The sequence below is a fragment of the Vanellus vanellus genome (genome assembly GCF_965231255.1).
Source record: "Vanellus vanellus genome assembly, chromosome: 26".
In the NCBI taxonomy this organism is placed as follows: domain Eukaryota; kingdom Metazoa; phylum Chordata; class Aves; order Charadriiformes; family Charadriidae; genus Vanellus; species Vanellus vanellus.
This window is the reverse complement of record NC_138931.1, coordinates 6,180,936-6,191,316: the sequence shown is the minus strand read 5'-3', so window position 1 is coordinate 6,191,316 and position 10,381 is coordinate 6,180,936.

Below are 10,381 nucleotides of genomic sequence, written 5' to 3'. Positions count from 1 at the left end.
GATCACATCCGGGCAGGTTTGGAATCTCTCCAGAGAAGGAGACTCCACCGCCTCTCTGGGCAGCCTCTTCCAGTGCTCTGGCACCACCAAAGGAAAGAAGTTTTTTCCTCATGTTGAGACGGAATTTCCCGTGATCCAGTTTGTGCCTGTTGCCCATTGTCGTGTCGCTGGGCACCACTGCAAAGAGTCTGGCCCCATCCCCTTGACACCTGCCTTTCAGATATTCATAAGCACTCATGAGATCCCCTCTGTCTTCTCTTCTCCAGGCTAAACAGCCCCAGGGCTCTCAGCCTTTCCTCACAAAAGAGATGCTCCAGTCCCTTGAACGTCTTCGTAGCCTTCTGCTGGCCTCTCTCCAGTACTTCCTTGTCTTTCTTCAACTGGGGAGCCCCGAACTGGACACAATACTCCAGATGTGGCCGCCCCAGGGCAGAGTAGAGGGGGAGGATGACCTCCCTCGACCTGCTGACCAAGCTCTTTGGAATGCACCCCAGGAGACCGTTGCCCTTCTTGGCCACAAGGGCACACTGCTGCCTCAGGGGAACTTGTTGTCCACCAGGACTCCCACGTCCCTCTTTGCCAGAGCTGCTTTTTACAGGTCAACCCCTAACCTGGACCGGTGCATGGGGTTATTCCTCCCGAGGTGCAGGACCCTCCACTTGCCCATGTTGAACTTCATTAGGTTCATCTCCGCCAAATTCTATAGCCTGTCCTGGTCTCGCTGAATGGCGGCACAGCTTTCTGGTGTGTCAGTTTTGTTCCTTCAGCAAACTTGCTCAGGGTTCATTCTGTCCCCTCATCCAGGCCCATGAATATCTTGAACAAGACTGGGCCCAGTACTGGTCCCTGGGGAACTGATGTACTTGAAGAAGCCCTTCTCATTCTCCGCCACATCCCTTGCCAGGTTGAATTCCAAGTGGGCCTCAGTTTTCTTATTGCATCCATGCACACTCTCAAAATATTCCTATACTCCTCCTAAGTGGCCAGTCCCTTTTCCATATTCTGTAAACTCCCTTCTGCCATCTCAATTTTTCCAGAAGCTCCTTCCTCACCCATACAGGGCTCGTGCCTCCTTTGCCACACACACATCTCCCCAATCCTGTTGAAAAAACCTCTGTGCCAGCATTCTGGAGACCCTGGGAGTTTCTTTTCCTAGGGGGACATAGGCAGCTGCAAACCCTAGATCTTGTCCGACTCCACAGCTCAGCAGAGCAGTGACATTTTCACCCATGTGGTAGGCCTTCTCGAGGGTTCTTTTTCCCTTGGACACTTCCTGAAAAGCAGGGCTTGCAGGAAAAGGTGGAGTCCTCCTAGAGCGTCTTTGGGCCAATCAACTTCACCCAGGGGGAGGAGTCCCCAGGCTGCCTCCACTGCTCTAGGAGACACACGTGAGGACTCATGTGGCCACTGTCAGCCCATAGGCACACTTCTGAAGAGTCTGTCAAAAATTCCAAAAGAACACATCCTGGGCTGCTGGCGCTGCTCTCCTAGAGACACGGGACTGCTCCTGTGGCCACTGTCAGCCCAGAAACACTCTTTCTGAGGAGTCCTTCAGCAACTCCAACAGAAGGGACCAAGCTCACAGCTGCTACCCTGCCATGCTGGTGGAGCACATGCTTGGAGACTTTGGACAATGTGTCCAACACAACCTCACTTGTGAAGTGACAACAGGTGGAAACCCCAGCATATACCAATCCTCCTTTTCCTTCCCTTTAACGGCAGAAATTGCTGCTCAGGGGGAGGGGGGTGGGCACTCCTTCTTGGCTCCCTCCAGCACAAACACACTCCACAAACACACAAGGCCTCACAAAGATACACCACAGACTGGCGCCCAGTGGGGATGTCTTCTTCAGCAGAATGACCCCAATGTGCAGCGTCGCTCAGGCCAAGGAACTTCTTTCCACTGTGAGCCCCACAGGACTCAATCTTTGGGGAAAACGCAGCCACAAGATGGGCATTTTCCTGTCCCACGCCTCAGCTCGCAGCAAGGCTTGCTTTCCCTGCCGCTGAGGACACAGGGGAAACCTGCCAGCCTCTCTCAGGACCCACCCATTACTTGGTCTTCTTTCTCACTCCCCTCACCTGCGCCACTTTCCACCTCCTGCTGCTGGACTGACTTGAGAGACCCCGGCGTGGCAGATCGTTCTTGGGCAGTCCGAGACCTGGAAACGACAAGACAACAACCATGAAGCCCACACCAGAGTCTCACCAAACCCTGCCGCACACTTGACCTGCATCAGGAAATCACCCACCCCGGGGAACACATGCAAACAGCCTTCCAGAGCTGATAAAGGCCAGGTGGCCAACACAAACATCTCATCCCCAACATGGACAAAAGCCCAGCCCTGTGCCCGCTGTGCTTCTCCAAGCCGCTCACCTTTCTGGGGACTTGACTCTTGAGGCTGGCTGACCCTGGCCATCTTCTCTCTCCAGCCCAGGCAACGTGAGAGTGGAAAGCCTCCTTCGATGAAGGCGGCTCTTCTCAGGAGGAGTCCCTGCAAGTGAGAGATGAGAAACCTCCTTGGAACAGCAGCATCTTTGGGGCAGCTCAGACAAGAAGCACCCAGAATCATAGCATGGCTGGGCATGGAAGGGACCTTCGCAGATCATCCAGTCCAACCTCCCTGCCAAGGCAGGGTCTCCCACAGCAGGTGTCACAGGATCACATCCGGGCAGGTTTGGAATCTCTCCAGAGAAGGAGACTCCACCGCCTCTCTGGGCAGCCTCTTCCAGTGCTCTGGCACCACCAAAGGAAAGAAGTTTTTTCCTCATGTTGAGACGGAATTTCCCGTGATCCAGTTTGTGCCTGTTGCCCATTGTCGTGTCGCTGGGCACCACTGCAAAGAGTCTGGCCCCATCCCCTTGACACCTGCCTTTCAGATATTCATAAGCACTCATGAGATCCCCTCTGTCTTCTCTTCTCCAGGCTAAACAGCCCCAGGGCTCTCAGCCTTTCCTCACAAAAGAGATGCTCCAGTCCCTTGAACGTCTTCGTAGCCTTCTGCTGGCCTCTCTCCAGTACTTCCTTGTCTTTCTTCAACTGGGGAGCCCCGAACTGGACACAATACTCCAGATGTGGCCGCCCCAGGGCAGAGTAGAGGGGGAGGATGACCTCCCTCGACCTGCTGACCAAGCTCTTTGGAATGCACCCCAGGAGACCGTTGCCCTTCTTGGCCACAAGGGCACACTGCTGCCTCAGGGGAACTTGTTGTCCACCAGGACTCCCACGTCCCTCTTTGCCAGAGCTGCTTTTTACAGGTCAACCCCTAACCTGGACCGGTGCATGGGGTTATTCCTCCCGAGGTGCAGGACCCTCCACTTGCCCATGTTGAACTTCATTAGGTTCATCTCCGCCAAATTCTATAGCCTGTCCTGGTCTCGCTGAATGGCGGCACAGCTTTCTGGTGTGTCAGTTTTGTTCCTTCAGCAAACTTGCTCAGGGTTCATTCTGTCCCCTCATCCAGGCCCATGAATATCTTGAACAAGACTGGGCCCAGTACTGGTCCCTGGGGAACTGATGTACTTGAAGAAGCCCTTCTCATTCTCCGCCACATCCCTTGCCAGGTTGAATTCCAAGTGGGCCTCAGTTTTCTTATTGCATCCATGCACACTCTCAAAATATTCCTATACTCCTCCTAAGTGGCCAGTCCCTTTTCCATATTCTGTAAACTCCCTTCTGCCATCTCAATTTTTCCAGAAGCTCCTTCCTCACCCATACAGGGCTCGTGCCTCCTTTGCCACACACACATCTCCCCAATCCTGTTGAAAAAACCTCTGTGCCAGCATTCTGGAGACCCTGGGAGTTTCTTTTCCTAGGGGGACATAGGCAGCTGCAAACCCTAGATCTTGTCCGACTCCACAGCTCAGCAGAGCAGTGACATTTTCACCCATGTGGTAGGCCTTCTCGAGGGTTCTTTTTCCCTTGGACACTTCCTGAAAAGCAGGGCTTGCAGGAAAAGGTGGAGTCCTCCTAGAGCGTCTTTGGGCCAATCAACTTCACCCAGGGGGAGGAGTCCCCAGGCTGCCTCCACTGCTCTAGGAGACACACGTGAGGACTCATGTGGCCACTGTCAGCCCATAGGCACACTTCTGAAGAGTCTGTCAAAAATTCCAAAAGAACACATCCTGGGCTGCTGGCGCTGCTCTCCTAGAGACACGGGACTGCTCCTGTGGCCACTGTCAGCCCAGAAACACTCTTTCTGAGGAGTCCTTCAGCAACTCCAACAGAAGGGACCAAGCTCACAGCTGCTACCCTGCCATGCTGGTGGAGCACATGCTTGGAGACTTTGGACAATGTGTCCAACACAACCTCACTTGTGAAGTGACAACAGGTGGAAACCCCAGCATATACCAATCCTCCTTTTCCTTCCCTTTAACGGCAGAAATTGCTGCTCAGGGGGAGGGGGGTGGGCACTCCTTCTTGGCTCCCTCCAGCACAAACACACTCCACAAACACACAAGGCCTCACAAAGATACACCACAGACTGGCGCCCAGTGGGGATGTCTTCTTCAGCAGAATGACCCCAATGTGCAGCGTCGCTCAGGCCAAGGAACTTCTTTCCACTGTGAGCCCCGCAGGACTCAATCTTTGGGGAAAACGCAGCCACAAGATGGGCATTTTCCTGTCCCACGCCTCAGCTCGCAGCAAGGCTTGCTTTCCCTGCCGCTGAGGACACAGGGGAAACCTGCCAGCCTCTCTCAGGACCCACCCATTACTTGGTCTTCTTTCTCACTCCCCTCACCTGCGCCACTTTCCACCTCCTGCTGCTGGACTGACTTGAGAGACCCCGGCGTGGCAGATCGTTCTTGAGCAGTCCGAGACCTGGAAACGACAAGACAACAACCATGAAGCCCACACCAGAGTCTCACCAAACCCTGCCGCACACTTGACCTGCATCAGGAAATCACCCACCCCGGGGAACACATGCAAACAGCCTTCCAGAGCTGATAAAGGCCAGGTGGCCAACACAAACATCTCATCCCCAACATGGACAAAAGCCCAGCCCTGTGCCCGCTGTGCTTCTCCAAGCCGCTCACCTTTCTGGGGACTTGACTCTTGAGGCTGGCTGACCCTGGCCATCTTCTCTCTCCAGCCCAGGCAACGTGAGAGTGGAAAGCCTCCTTCGATGAAGGCGGCTCTTCTCAGGAGGAGTCCCTGCAAGTGAGAGATGAGAAACCTCCTTGGAACAGCAGCATCTTTGGGGCAGCTCAGACAAGAAGCACCCAGAATCATAGCATGGCTGGGCATGGAAGGGACCTTCGCAGATCATCCAGTCCAACCTCCCTGCCAAGGCAGGGTCTCCCACAGCAGGTGTCACAGGATCACATCCGGGCAGGTTTGGAATCTCTCCAGAGAAGGAGACTCCACCGCCTCTCTGGGCAGCCTCTTCCAGTGCTCTGGCACCACCAAAGGAAAGAAGTTTTTTCCTCATGTTGAGACGGAATTTCCCGTGATCCAGTTTGTGCCTGTTGCCCATTGTCGTGTCGCTGGGCACCACTGCAAAGAGTCTGGCCCCATCCCCTTGACACCTGCCTTTCAGATATTCATAAGCACTCATGAGATCCCCTCTGTCTTCTCTTCTCCAGGCTAAACAGCCCCAGGGCTCTCAGCCTTTCCTCACAAAAGAGATGCTCCAGTCCCTTGAACGTCTTCGTAGCCTTCTGCTGGCCTCTCTCCAGTACTTCCTTGTCTTTCTTCAACTGGGGAGCCCCGAACTGGACACAATACTCCAGATGTGGCCGCCCCAGGGCAGAGTAGAGGGGGAGGATGACCTCCCTCGACCTGCTGACCAAGCTCTTTGGAATGCACCCCAGGAGACCGTTGCCCTTCTTGGCCACAAGGGCACACTGCTGCCTCAGGGGAACTTGTTGTCCACCAGGACTCCCACGTCCCTCTTTGCCAGAGCTGCTTTTTACAGGTCAACCCCTAACCTGGACCGGTGCATGGGGTTATTCCTCCCGAGGTGCAGGACCCTCCACTTGCCCATGTTGAACTTCATTAGGTTCATCTCCGCCAAATTCTATAGCCTGTCCTGGTCTCGCTGAATGGCGGCACAGCTTTCTGGTGTGTCAGTTTTGTTCCTTCAGCAAACTTGCTCAGGGTTCATTCTGTCCCCTCATCCAGGCCCATGAATATCTTGAACAAGACTGGGCCCAGTACTGGTCCCTGGGGAACTGATGTACTTGAAGAAGCCCTTCTCATTCTCCGCCACATCCCTTGCCAGGTTGAATTCCAAGTGGGCCTCAGTTTTCTTATTGCATCCATGCACACTCTCAAAATATTCCTATACTCCTCCTAAGTGGCCAGTCCCTTTTCCATATTCTGTAAACTCCCTTCTGCCATCTCAATTTTTCCAGAAGCTCCTTCCTCACCCATACAGGGCTCGTGCCTCCTTTGCCACACACACATCTCCCCAATCCTGTTGAAAAAACCTCTGTGCCAGCATTCTGGAGACCCTGGGAGTTTCTTTTCCTAGGGGGACATAGGCAGCTGCAAACCCTAGATCTTGTCCGACTCCACAGCTCAGCAGAGCAGTGACATTTTCACCCATGTGGTAGGCCTTCTCGAGGGTTCTTTTTCCCTTGGACACTTCCTGAAAAGCAGGGCTTGCAGGAAAAGGTGGAGTCCTCCTAGAGCGTCTTTGGGCCAATCAACTTCACCCAGGGGGAGGAGTCCCCAGGCTGCCTCCACTGCTCTAGGAGACACACGTGAGGACTCATGTGGCCACTGTCAGCCCATAGGCACACTTCTGAAGAGTCTGTCAAAAATTCCAAAAGAACACATCCTGGGCTGCTGGCGCTGCTCTCCTAGAGACACGGGACTGCTCCTGTGGCCACTGTCAGCCCAGAAACACTCTTTCTGAGGAGTCCTTCAGCAACTCCAACAGAAGGGACCAAGCTCACAGCTGCTACCCTGCCATGCTGGTGGAGCACATGCTTGGAGACTTTGGACAATGTGTCCAACACAACCTCACTTGTGAAGTGACAACAGGTGGAAACCCCAGCATATACCAATCCTCCTTTTCCTTCCCTTTAACGGCAGAAATTGCTGCTCAGGGGGAGGGGGGTGGGCACTCCTTCTTGGCTCCCTCCAGCACAAACACACTCCACAAACACACAAGGCCTCACAAAGATACACCACAGACTGGCGCCCAGTGGGGATGTCTTCTTCAGCAGAATGACCCCAATGTGCAGCGTCGCTCAGGCCAAGGAACTTCTTTCCACTGTGAGCCCCGCAGGACTCAATCTTTGGGGAAAACGCAGCCACAAGATGGGCATTTTCCTGTCCCACGCCTCAGCTCGCAGCAAGGCTTGCTTTCCCTGCCGCTGAGGACACAGGGGAAACCTGCCAGCCTCTCTCAGGACCCACCCATTACTTGGTCTTCTTTCTCACTCCCCTCACCTGCGCCACTTTCCACCTCCTGCTGCTGGACTGACTTGAGAGACCCCGGCGTGGCAGATCGTTCTTGGGCAGTCCGAGACCTGGAAACGACAAGACAACAACCATGAAGCCCACACCAGAGTCTCACCAAACCCTGCCGCACACTTGACCTGCATCAGGAAATCACCCACCCCGGGGAACACATGCAAACAGCCTTCCAGAGCTGATAAAGGCCAGGTGGCCAACACAAACATCTCATCCCCAACATGGACAAAAGCCCAGCCCTGTGCCCGCTGTGCTTCTCCAAGCCGCTCACCTTTCTGGGGACTTGACTCTTGAGGCTGGCTGACCCTGGCCATCTTCTCTCTCCAGCCCAGGCAACGTGAGAGTGGAAAGCCTCCTTCGATGAAGGCGGCTCTTCTCAGGAGGAGTCCCTGCAAGTGAGAGATGAGAAACCTCCTTGGAACAGCAGCATCTTTGGGGCAGCTCAGACAAGAAGCACCCAGAATCATAGCATGGCTGGGCATGGAAGGGACCTTCGCAGATCATCCAGTCCAACCTCCCTGCCAAGGCAGGGTCTCCCACAGCAGGTGTCACAGGATCACATCCGGGCAGGTTTGGAATCTCTCCAGAGAAGGAGACTCCACCGCCTCTCTGGGCAGCCTCTTCCAGTGCTCTGGCACCACCAAAGGAAAGAAGTTTTTTCCTCATGTTGAGACGGAATTTCCCGTGATCCAGTTTGTGCCTGTTGCCCATTGTCGTGTCGCTGGGCACCACTGCAAAGAGTCTGGCCCCATCCCCTTGACACCTGCCTTTCAGATATTCATAAGCACTCATGAGATCCCCTCTGTCTTCTCTTCTCCAGGCTAAACAGCCCCAGGGCTCTCAGCCTTTCCTCACAAAAGAGATGCTCCAGTCCCTTGAACGTCTTCGTAGCCTTCTGCTGGCCTCTCTCCAGTACTTCCTTGTCTTTCTTCAACTGGGGAGCCCCGAACTGGACACAATACTCCAGATGTGGCCGCCCCAGGGCAGAGTAGAGGGGGAGGATGACCTCCCTCGACCTGCTGACCAAGCTCTTTGGAATGCACCCCAGGAGACCGTTGCCCTTCTTGGCCACAAGGGCACACTGCTGCCTCAGGGGAACTTGTTGTCCACCAGGACTCCCACGTCCCTCTTTGCCAGAGCTGCTTTTTACAGGTCAACCCCTAACCTGGACCGGTGCATGGGGTTATTCCTCCCGAGGTGCAGGACCCTCCACTTGCCCATGTTGAACTTCATTAGGTTCATCTCCGCCAAATTCTATAGCCTGTCCTGGTCTCGCTGAATGGCGGCACAGCTTTCTGGTGTGTCAGTTTTGTTCCTTCAGCAAACTTGCTCAGGGTTCATTCTGTCCCCTCATCCAGGCCCATGAATATCTTGAACAAGACTGGGCCCAGTACTGGTCCCTGGGGAACTGATGTACTTGAAGAAGCCCTTCTCATTCTCCGCCACATCCCTTGCCAGGTTGAATTCCAAGTGGGCCTCAGTTTTCTTATTGCATCCATGCACACTCTCAAAATATTCCTATACTCCTCCTAAGTGGCCAGTCCCTTTTCCATATTCTGTAAACTCCCTTCTGCCATCTCAATTTTTCCAGAAGCTCCTTCCTCACCCATACAGGGCTCGTGCCTCCTTTGCCACACACACATCTCCCCAATCCTGTTGAAAAAACCTCTGTGCCAGCATTCTGGAGACCCTGGGAGTTTCTTTTCCTAGGGGGACATAGGCAGCTGCAAACCCTAGATCTTGTCCGACTCCACAGCTCAGCAGAGCAGTGACATTTTCACCCATGTGGTAGGCCTTCTCGAGGGTTCTTTTTCCCTTGGACACTTCCTGAAAAGCAGGGCTTGCAGGAAAAGGTGGAGTCCTCCTAGAGCGTCTTTGGGCCAATCAACTTCACCCAGGGGGAGGAGTCCCCAGGCTGCCTCCACTGCTCTAGGAGACACACGTGAGGACTCATGTGGCCACTGTCAGCCCATAGGCACACTTCTGAAGAGTCTGTCAAAAATTCCAAAAGAACACATCCTGGGCTGCTGGCGCTGCTCTCCTAGAGACACGGGACTGCTCCTGTGGCCACTGTCAGCCCAGAAACACTCTTTCTGAGGAGTCCTTCAGCAACTCCAACAGAAGGGACCAAGCTCACAGCTGCTACCCTGCCATGCTGGTGGAGCACATGCTTGGAGACTTTGGACAATGTGTCCAACACAACCTCACTTGTGAAGTGACAACAGGTGGAAACCCCAGCATATACCAATCCTCCTTTTCCTTCCCTTTAACGGCAGAAATTGCTGCTCAGGGGGAGGGGGGTGGGCACTCCTTCTTGGCTCCCTCCAGCACAAACACACTCCACAAACACACAAGGCCTCACAAAGATACACCACAGACTGGCGCCCAGTGGGGATGTCTTCTTCAGCAGAATGACCCCAATGTGCAGCGTCGCTCAGGCCAAGGAACTTCTTTCCACTGTGAGCCCCGCAGGACTCAATCTTTGGGGAAAACGCAGCCACAAGATGGGCATTTTCCTGTCCCACGCCTCAGCTCGCAGCAAGGCTTGCTTTCCCTGCCGCTGAGGACACAGGGGAAACCTGCCAGCCTCTCTCAGGACCCACCCATTACTTGGTCTTCTTTCTCACTCCCCTCACCTGCGCCACTTTCCACCTCCTGCTGCTGGACTGACTTGAGAGACCCCGGCGTGGCAGATCGTTCTTGGGCAGTCCGAGACCTGGAAACGACAAGACAACAACCATGAAGCCCACACCAGAGTCTCACCAAACCCTGCCGCACACTTGACCTGCATCAGGAAATCACCCACCCCGGGGAACACATGCAAACAGCCTTCCAGAGCTGATAAAGGCCAGGTGGCCAACACAAACATCTCATCCCCAACATGGACAAAAGCCCAGCCCTGTGCCCGCTGTGCTTCTCCAAGCCGCTCACCTTTCTGGGGACTTGACTCTTGAG